This window comes from Egretta garzetta, unplaced genomic scaffold, assembly GCF_000687185.1.
Source record: "Egretta garzetta isolate BGI_Z169 unplaced genomic scaffold, ASM68718v1 scaffold340, whole genome shotgun sequence".
NCBI classification, from domain to species: Eukaryota; Metazoa; Chordata; class Aves; order Pelecaniformes; family Ardeidae; genus Egretta; species Egretta garzetta.
In genome coordinates, this window is record NW_009258377.1 from 1 (window position 1) to 10,834 (window position 10,834).

Consider the following 10,834-nt stretch of genomic DNA (forward strand, 5'->3'; position numbering starts at 1 on the left):
CTTAAAAAACCCAGAAGCAAGATTGAATCATGGATATAGATAGGACCTGATCTGCAGCTCTGGTGGCTGCACCCAGCCTTTCAGATTACACAGTGACAAAACGGGTGACAAGACTGACCCAGTTGGACGCCATCCCTCTCCCTGGTTCCTCTGCCTGCCCACCACAGGAGATGCCAGAAGGGAAAACACCTGAGCGTGCTCAGCCACCATGCACAAAGTCACACAGCCCCTCTGGTTTCACTCTTTCAGAGCCACTTTAACAAGGTCAGAGTGCTGCTACCAAGGAGAAATGTTTGGCACACAATAAACAGCGCTGTTAACCAAGAGACAGGCCTTCCCTGGCCCTCGCCCAGATAGATGTGCAGGGCTATAAACAAGCATATGAGGAGTTTTGATCTTTTTTTTGCACCCTCTGGTCAAAGACAGGATTTGGGGAAAGCAATGACTGCTTCTTCTATCAACCCCTGAAATGCAAAATCCCCCAGAAATGAGAACCACGATTCCAGCCACAGTCCAGACTCATGCTGGGGTGTTGGTCAGCTGAAAAGGAACATGTATTCTGCTATCTCTTTTGGGCAGAACCACTCTGTGTATCAAAATACATGGCCTTATGTACAGTTTAGTTTTGAAATGCTTTGAAGACGTGCAACTAATCACCAGAACAGTCAGGACCTCATCTCTTTCCTATTCCCTTAAAAAAAAAAATAAATCAATAGAATAGAATTGTGTTCTGAGACTAATTCAATCTCATTAAACACCAGTGTAAATATCCATGCTTTTCCCACTTAAAATGCAATTCCAAATTAATTCAAGCATCAACAATAACACAGTGCTCCAAGCAAGTACAACTCATAGTATATCTGCTAATTTTACTGTAACTTCCATACTAACAGTTCATCTATTCACCAGCTGAGTAGAAGTAAACCTTTGAGAAATTATAAAATTGACACTGAAAAAATAAAAATATACATATAACAAACCACTTTATCTGCTGGTCATTAATGTTACAGCTTTGTTGTTTTTATTCAAGGGCTCATTTAAGAAATGCTTAAGACAATTCTGCTTGATTGGACAATTCTAATCGAAATTTTACAGATTGCCTACCTACCTGAAAATTTGCACCCCTATAGCTTCTGTAAATGACCTCCTCGTTACCCAAGGAATTCTATAAGAAGTGCAGAAAACAATTTTTTTTTTTTTTTTTGATAGGCTTACTAAGTGTGGCTTCAATTTTGTGAAGCAGGAGTGACCAAGGTTATGAGGTTTGGGTGGGTATTTTTGAGGGTAGTTGTATTTTTTTGTCTCCAGTACTAGAAATGTGCCTGTGGCTGGGAAGACCAGGTCTCCAGTTCAAAGAATAATGAACTCTACCACCAGCGGTCATTGCCTGCTCTTTGACAAAGAAGTCTATAATATGTGATTCTTCATCAGACCCACCTGATAAATGTGTCCAAAAAAGAATGACACAAAGTCCCCATTGCTGGAGCACCTCTCTTGTGAGGACAGGCTGAGAAAGTTGGGCTTGTTCAGCCTGGAGAAGAGAAGGCTAGAGGGGAGACCTGATTGCGGCCTTCCAGTACTTAAAGGGGGCCTATAGGAAAGATGGGGACAATCTTTTTAGTAGGTACAGCTGTGACAGGACAAGGGGTAATGGTTTTAAACTAAACCAGGGTAGATTTAGACTGGATATAAGGAAGAAATTCTATTCTTCACAATGAGGGTGGTGAAACCCTGGAACAGGTTGCCCAAATAGGTAGTGGAGGCCCCATCCCTGGAAACATTCAAGGCCAGGTTGGACGGGGCTCTGAGCAACCTGACTGAGTTAAAGGTGTCCCTGCTCACTGCGGGGGGGTTGGAGTAGATGATGTCCAGGGGTCCCTTCCAACCCAAACCATTCTATGATTTTATGATTCTATGATTAAGGGAAGTACAGAAATGGGCCAGCTGCCAAAGAAATATTTAAATGCACAAACATGCACATACATGTATACACAAACAAAGCATTTCAGAAGAATTCTTGTAGCACACTACAACATAATCCTCTGTCATCAACACCTACTATTATTTATTCACAGCTTTTCAAGATGGAGATGAAAGGATTGCTCTTCCAGCAGCCATCCCTAGGTGACTAAATTTACAGTAGCAAAATAGTGATAAAAATATATCTTTGAGAAATGCTGCAGTTTTAATTCATGATGTTGTATCATACTGAGAAATCAGGTCTCTGTCTGAATGCTAAGTCTGATTACGTAGGACTTAAACATCCATTTCTGTGTGTGTAAGTTATACCTTCATGACAGAATTCCTGTGGATTTTTTTACTGTTATTATTAACTGCTGGAACTGTCTGATCTTTTTATCATAACTCAGTAGCTACTGTATCAAGTAAAACTTTCAAAATTTGATTGCCAAGAGCTACTGCCCTGGTTACAAATTTTCCAATGTGGTAATTTTCCAGATAAAGGAAGATGTTGTCAGTCAGTGTAAACTACACAGGACCTCATTACTGAGTACAGACATTCCAATTAATCTTAAATACATGCGGTGCCAAGAGAGTAATTAGCAACAATAAATTGCTGTGATTTTTTAAAACAACAATCGCTCCTACAAATCTCATTAATGCTTCATAAGCCCCAAAATATCAAAGTGTATTATTTACTAGTGCTATTTTTAAAGACACTAGTTCTTTCTGATTTTCATCAGTAAGCAACCTAATTTACAAAGTTAGTCATTTTAGCAAACTCCTCCATGGAACTCCAAAGCATGTGATATTTGCAAAATCAAGCATAAAAAGTTAAGTGCAAGAATTAAAACTGCTTATGCAGTCTCTACATGGCCCCTTTGTGCATTTGCAGTTTGATACAATCTTTAGTTCTGTGAACATATGTTCTTTTTTTTTTTCCCCATAAGAAAGGGAAGGGTTCTTTATAATAAATATTTGCTTAATTAGTCACTCTTTCCTCTCATATCTGTTATTTAGTGCATAATCCTAAATCTTTACTGCAAACAATCTACTTATAGTGGATGTTGCTGAGGGTGGCACCCTTTAAATTTGCCTCCACAACTTCCTTGGGATATGAAGTGGTATTACCGTCCCCATTTTATAGAAGCAAGAGCAGCTCCAGAAGATGAAGACCAACACCGGGGTATCCGGCATATTTCCTGCTTTTGAAAACATCAACAAAAATACACACTTTGTGCAGAAGAGATCTTGAACTAACTTCCTCTGCGAGCACTCGGCGTTCCTGCCACTCTGCTTCTAAACAGTAAATCAGAAAATGAGGAACACAGGACCGAAGACTGTTACGATGTTTGTATTAGGAACTGCTTTGTGCTATGCCAGCAACTAAAGGGTTAAGAGAGACTCTTCATCTCCCTGGATGTCAGTAATGGATTATCCAGCAACAGGAAAGGGGTTGCAGGTGAGGTGGGAAGATGGGGTTGCCACAGAGACAGAGGCTTCTCAGCAGGTGCCTGTCCCTTATGAACTTACAGGGATGTGAAACAGCAGTCACACCTCCTGCGAGGAGCAAAATGAACGGTAGGTACAGCACCATGCTCCCCCACCCCCAGAACCATCCCTAGAGCCACAGCGTGGACCACAAAGGTTATAAAGCCAGGTGAAAACTGCAGCAAAGTGGTAATTCTTTGACTGATGGCACAAGCGGAGGCATACAAACCTCTCCCACACTGGCCAGAGGCAAAGGAGGTACAGGTAGGTCATGGTGTGGTGACACCAGAAGGAAGCTGAACAGCAGCACCAGCAGCTTGGAGGAGCTGGGCAGCACTGCCCCAGTCACCGCTGGGTCCCTTGATGGCCATAGACAAACCCAATAGTAAGATGTGGTTGGAGGAGTGAGTGTCCTTACTGAGGCTTTTTTTTTTTAAAAAATGACAAATTGTAGTCGTTAGGATCAAGGGTTACAACCAGTTGCTTCATGCTATTTTTAGGGGAAGACACAAGCAGCCTGCCATGGTCTGACCCACAAGCAGCTCTTGGCATCCAGCTGTGAAGGTGGCCCTATTAAATTGGCATGCTGGGTTCTGATGAGAAGATCTGATACCACACTTATACCAATCCTTTTTTTAGTAGAACCACTGCAGTCGCTGGGGCCAAGAAGAGCTTTTGGATAATAGCTGGTGGCTTCAGGCAGTAGACACTATCACATATCATCCTGTATTATTTCCGCCTGTTCAGTCACAGCGGATACTGTAGCAGCTGGGCTCTTACAATTTTGTGAGAACTGGCCTAATGAGAGACTGAAGAACGCATTTCACTCAATTGCTGAGAGACAAACCAACCCACAAACCAAGAAATTGATTTGAAGCTTTAATCAAAAGAAATGAGAAAAGGCTTCATATAGATGTGTCTATACCACTGGGAGATGATTCTTCTATAATTTCAGATTGCTGTAAGAGAAATCTTGCAGGCCTCAGCTAGCTTTTTTTCTTTTTCTTTCTCCTGGGAACACTTGAAACCTAGCAAGAGAAAGTTTAAAATCACAGATGGACCCATTCCTCCATGATAAAGAAAAATTTGCACAACAGAGTCTTCAGGAAGTCCAGCTGGTGCCAAATACATTTATAGAAGGCACCCACCTAAACGTGGTAATTAATACTGTTCCCCCACTCCAAATTAGTGAAGAGGCAAGGACTACATGAAGACCGACGGAAGTACAACTTCCAAAGTTTATTAACCAGACGGCAAGAAAGACAAACTATGACATCAAATTTGTTATAGGAACATAGGATACTTCAGGTTGGAAAGGACCTTAGGGGTTCTCTAGTCCAACCTCCTGCTCCTAGCAGGGTCATCTATGAGAGCAGACCACGTTGCTCAGGGATTTATACTGCTGGGTTTTGAAAAAGTCTGTCAAAACTTTAAAAGATTCTCATAGTCTCCTACCTCAACAACTTCAAAGTGGGACCCAGTAGAGATGATTTGACAGAAAATCTTAACATCCAACATAGGAGTTAACATTATGTTTGACAGATCTAAAAGAGATGGAGGGATGGGAGGGAGAATAGGAAGAACAATATTCAGAGCACTTTCAGCTATGCCAGTTCCTCTGCTTCAACCCTCACTTCCCCAGAATAAAGGCAAAAAATCCTTACACAGACTTAGGCTGCCACAGTGTTTGATTTGGTGACTTGCACTAGAAAAGGTTCCAGAAACCAAGATGATGTTTGCAGTAATCGTGCTGTAGGAACTACATTTTTAATGCTCCTAATGGCTCATATTTCTATAACATAAAGCTAAATTCCATCCCCAGGAAGTCAGATTTCTTTAAGAAGAGCTGCTGAGGAAGCTTAGTGTTGCAGAATAGAGGCTGCACTCGTCGCCATTAATACGTCTTTACAGCTACGAGATTAAGTGGAAAATGCCTAATCACAATAATAAAAATTCATCAGTAATCTACTAATGCCTAAAAGCACATTTACATCTATGCTGGTTTGTAGTGAGTAGCTCGATGAGAAACTGACGGTCAGGAAAACAGAGACTTTGTGCTACTTAATAACTCAATCACAAGGTGAAATTGTTAAACACACAGAAATGTTTCTTGAGAGAGATAACGCACCTATTTAGCAGAAGCTGAAGGACTTCTTGGAATAAATGCCTTTTCTGAGAATTTGCTCCAAAACAAGCTAGCCTATTGCACACTATCTACTTTTGTTTAACTCTTGGTGTGGATACCAGCACGTATTAAGTGAACTGAATTAATACGCATATTTTATGTGCCCAGGATTTCCACAGCAGGCGTTAAGATACAGTAGGTAGTATAAATTAAAATCTTACTGTCCTCCACAGATTTTTCCAGGATAGGTAAGCCAGTAAGACAAACCTAGATTTAAAACCTGTGTTAGCATAATAATGCTTAATGATGCAACTTTTCAACGCCGTTGTTAATACTGTCAAATATCCTCAGATAGTCAGCTAGAAAGAAAATGTTCTTTGCCAAAATACCTTCCTTCTTTTGTTCTGGACGCTTAATGATGCAACTTTTCAACGCCATTGTTAATACTGTCAAATATTCTCAGATAGTCAGCTAGAAAGAAAAGGTTCCTTTGCCAAAATACCTTCCTTCTTTTGTTCTGGAAGCTGATACAAAATACTAGCTACTGGCACTAGAATATGAATCCTATGCCTCTATAAAGTCTCTTCCAGGGTGGACTCAACCTTGCAGGTTATTTCCCAGGTCATTCCCCCTTGCTTGTAGCAAAGTCGAAAAAAGGTATATTAGAAAAATGTTTCACTGTGAGATTGAGGTTTTCTAGACTAAGTTGAAAATTCATCTGTTCTCTCTCCCATAATTTGCTCTCCCTCTGACAGTATTTATTACTAATATTGACTCATTTACAGCACAGGGTTTATTCCCTAGTTTGAAGGTTGGTTGAAAGATACTATAAAAAAGAAGAGAGCCATGTGGTACATCTATTTCACCATTGAGTGTAACAGGAGGCTTGGACATCTGACCCTTCCATCCAGTCTCACGATACAGGTTTTGTGCTCCAAGCACAAGAATCCATGAAATGAGACCGATAGTGACCATAAGAATTATGGCTGCTGCTGTTCTCCCTCTGAACTGCCTATTGTCCCCATCCATCCCTTCCCTACCCCCTAGCCATACTTTTGTCATTCATTCCTTGAACACTCTTCAGATTTGGTATGGCATGATCAAAGCCAGGCCCACTATTCAAGAAGGCAGGCAGTACGCAATGCTATTAAAGATGCATTAGCATCCCAGTTTTGAGGCAAAAAGCATGAAACAGAGGAAAGAGGGCAGGCCCTTAGCAAGTGTGAATGGCCAGTATTCAGCCAGAGGGTCTCACAGCACCAGGGGAGCTGGGCAAGGCCATGGTGTGCTCAGCCCCTCTATATGCTCACTTGTGTGGGTATAGATCATACACCAGCCATACCCACTGTGCTGAGCTCGACCATAGAGTGAGGGGAGCTTGAGCAGGGGTTATAAATTCACGATTAATGAGGAAACACTGACTGGCTTCCCTCCTTCCACGCTTCTGGTAGACAAATACCTGGCATTAGCTTCCCCCTGCCAACATGCTTGTTTAGAAGTGGTGAGCACCCTACCACACCTACTCCCTGCTGTCTTTCAAATGAAGGTAGCAAAAATATTTCCTCCAAGCCGGTTAGATATCTAACTAAATGTTATTGACATCTCCATCCAGCATTAGGTTTGCTATAGATTTTATCTTACAAGTATAGGCATTTTTCAGTTCTTCCTCCCTAGAACCAAAGGAAAATACAGCTTCTGACCCCTAGCTACGTAAGACAAATGACCCACACAGTTAGGACAGTGTTATTGCAGCATCCTTCTTTTAAAAACACACCATAATCATCTGAATATTTGACACAATTAATCTTAGCTGGAAGGGAAAGCGACTCTTCCCAGGAGCCGTCAATGTAGGAAAGATTATTTAAGGAGGCAGAACAGGTCTAGTCAGAGCTGTTCATTCAAAAGGCAAAACCATGCTTCACCAGCTGCAACAGTTTTCTGACTCTCATACAGTGTCTGCTTTCTGTGCTTTTAATTCATTCCCCATAGTATCCATCCAGGAGTCACATGCAAAATCTTTCTGCCTTCCATTTTGGCTTGCTCCCCTCTTACAAATGAGGTACTAAATGCAATTAGCATCCTTACCTACCTATTTAGTGCTGAAACAATATATAAGAGCCAGCAAAGAAGGAGGCGGTTGCTGAATCAAGCTTGAGAAAGGACCCTGTAAGGCATTTGACTGGTGGCACTTAATCTATAACAGGAACGAAAGATGTGATCTCCTGCAATCTTCTCCTCTCTTTCCCATTCATGAGAGTTGAAAGATAGTGCTCTCATCCTCGGCTCCCTCGGGGACAGATCTTACTGACTGAGTAATACACAAGAGCGTCTTCCTCTGACATATAGTGCTGGTTTGCCACAGCATAATCCACTGGTGCCAGCCCACTAAATGGTTGCGCAATGTCTAGGGCACTTGACATCCAATATATCCTTTTCAAAGCACACTAAAGCAAGAAGTCCACTGCAGCAGCAACTCTTTTTTTCAGAAATCTGGGTATGTATCTGCCCCTAGGAGGAGGCCAGCTCCCCTTGTACGTTTTTATATAGCATTTGTGTTGTGTAAAAGCACGGAATATTTCGTACAAATGGGTATAAATTCTCAGAAGTAAGAAAGCAACAGAGCTTCGTATTTGTATGTTGTCTTTTTACATAGTGACTTCAGCTTCTTTATCGATATTATTTGCTGGGCTATATTTTAGCATCAATTAACCAGAACATCTAAAGAAGAATTATTTCAGCAATCTCTCAGGTGGGAACACAATATTTCTTTTTAATACTGATAAGAAATACCTCATCATGTCAAAACACTATGGAGGCTGCAGATACAGGAATCGGAGTGCTCAACTTCAACGCCAGCTAAGTGTGCCAGAGCAGCTTCAGTGATTGCAAATGGGCAAAACTAGATTTTTAAATGATGGCAACTTTAACAGCGCTGCACCTCTCTTGGCACCATGCCAAACACTGGCTGGTTCGGCCCAGATTAATAGGAAAAAGAGCAATTTAACCGCTTTCCCAGACAATCTGCTTTCTATTTATGTGTGCCTGTTGTGCAGACCACAACAAGAGACCAGGGTGATTACTGCTGCAATTAATAGCAACATACATTAAAAACCTATATAAATAACTAAACCATGGAAACCCTGGTAAGTTTTATTAACAATTCCTAAAAATGAAGAGTCAGCTATTTAAATAAGCTCTGCATTGGAAATTTTCACCTAGAGAAAATGAATTTTAAAAACTCTTGGAAAAAAAATCTTTTTTTTTTTTTTTTAATTTTGAGAAGTAAAATTACTCTTAGAATTCAAATGGACTTATCTTAAAATGGGAAAGGTTGAGGAAAATAACTTTTGGAATGAAAACTGATATAATACGTTAAAAATTAGATTGTAAGCGCTTTAGAGAAAGAAACTCCACTTTTATTCTGCCTTGTACAAGAGGGAGAGGGAGTCTGGGCTCCATAGCAGACATTCTGAAGCTCTACATTAATACAAACGAATAATAAAATATTACCTTTCTAGGGAAGTTAGATGATTAAAGCTCCAGACCATGTGCTATTGCAACCACCATATGCAGGACCACATACCTGAACAGTGGTCCCTCACAGGGTATGACAGAGATGAAAATGCTTTTCCCTGTTAGAAAACCCTAAGGTTTTCAGAAAAATTAAAAATTTAAATAAATTTTTAAATTTAAAAAAAAAAAGGACCATTATTAGTGTTTAGGTTTACTTTGAAGCATTTTCTTAAATTTCTTTTAGATAAATTCAATTTCTTTTAGATAAATTCAATGTCTTCCTGAACTGAAACAAAGAAACAGTAGTTCTGGATCAAATAAATATTTCACTTCAACACAGAATATTTTAGGTCAGGCAGATTGTTACCAAAAAATAAAACATCAGAAACAAAGGTGACTAGAAATAAGAATCTTTTCCCATTTAGAGGAACTATTTTTCTAGGGCATTCAGCCAGGCTACATAAAATCCAGGTAGTTACCATTTTTTGGATCAAAAGGAGGAATTTAAATTGTAATCATCTGCCTTTTAAGAAAATTCCTTTGACAACAAGCTACACATTCTTCTGGGGAATATTTTCCTTTTGAAATCATTCCTTTGCACAGATGTTTTAGTTTGCACCAAGGGAAAAAGAGTCCTTGTGGAATCTGTGGGTCCACTCTGGGAGAGAAAAATATTAGAACTTAATCAAACACATCCTGTCCGGCCCAGACCTAAACCAGAAAAAGAGAGCACAGAAGTGTCCACTCAGCAGTAAAATTAGGAAAGAAAAGTCCCTGTGCTCAGCTACTTTGCCCAGAACCACCTCTCTCTCATGTTGAGCCCTATGATTATTTTACTTACAGCCCCTTCACTACCAGCTGTGACTAATAAAGTCTACTAATTTTCAAGTATCTCTTCTTATGTTTGGCCTTGCTGTAGACAGCCCTGGTGATTTAGGCAGTATCACCTGTGCAGTTCAGACCGTGAACCCCTCTCTCCCCACATCACGGCTATGTGCTCTGACCATGGGTGACTGAAAAAAGCAGACAGTGGCATCACCATTTTCACTCAGTTTGTGAATCTAGGAGGGGGAAAAAAGAAGAAACAAACCAAAACAACCCAAAACTACTGAAACTTTGGGGGAGTTGGGGTCACTCTTGCTGCTTGATGCTTTTCAGCAGATAAATTGTTGGAAAAAAACACTTAGAAGGTTAGAATTTGCTACAGTACCTATCTCTTCTATGTCATAGAATCATAGAATGTTTTGGGTTGGAAGGAACCCCTAGAGGTCATCTAGTCCAACCCCCCCGCAGGAACAGGGACACTGCTAACTAGATCAGGCTGCTCAGAGCCCCGTCCAACCTGGCCTTGAATGTTTCCAGGGATGGGGCCTCCACTACCTCTCTGGGCAACCTGTTCCAGTGTTTCATCATCCTCATTGTAAAGAACTTCTTCCTTATATCTCGTCTAAACCTACCCTGGTTTAGTTTAAAACCATTACCCCTTGTCTTGTCACTGCTGGCCCTACTAAGAAGATTTTCCCCATCTTTCCTATAGGCCCCCTTTAGGTACTGAAAGGCCGCAATCAGGTCTCCCCACAGCCTTCTCTTCTCCAGGCTGAACAAGCCCAACTCCCTCAGCCTGTCCTCATAGGAGAGGTGCTCCAGCCCCCGGATCATTTTTGTGGCCCTCCTCTGGACCCACTCCAACAGTTCCATGTCCTTCTTGTGCTGAGGGCTCCAGAGCTGGACGCAGTACTCCAGGTG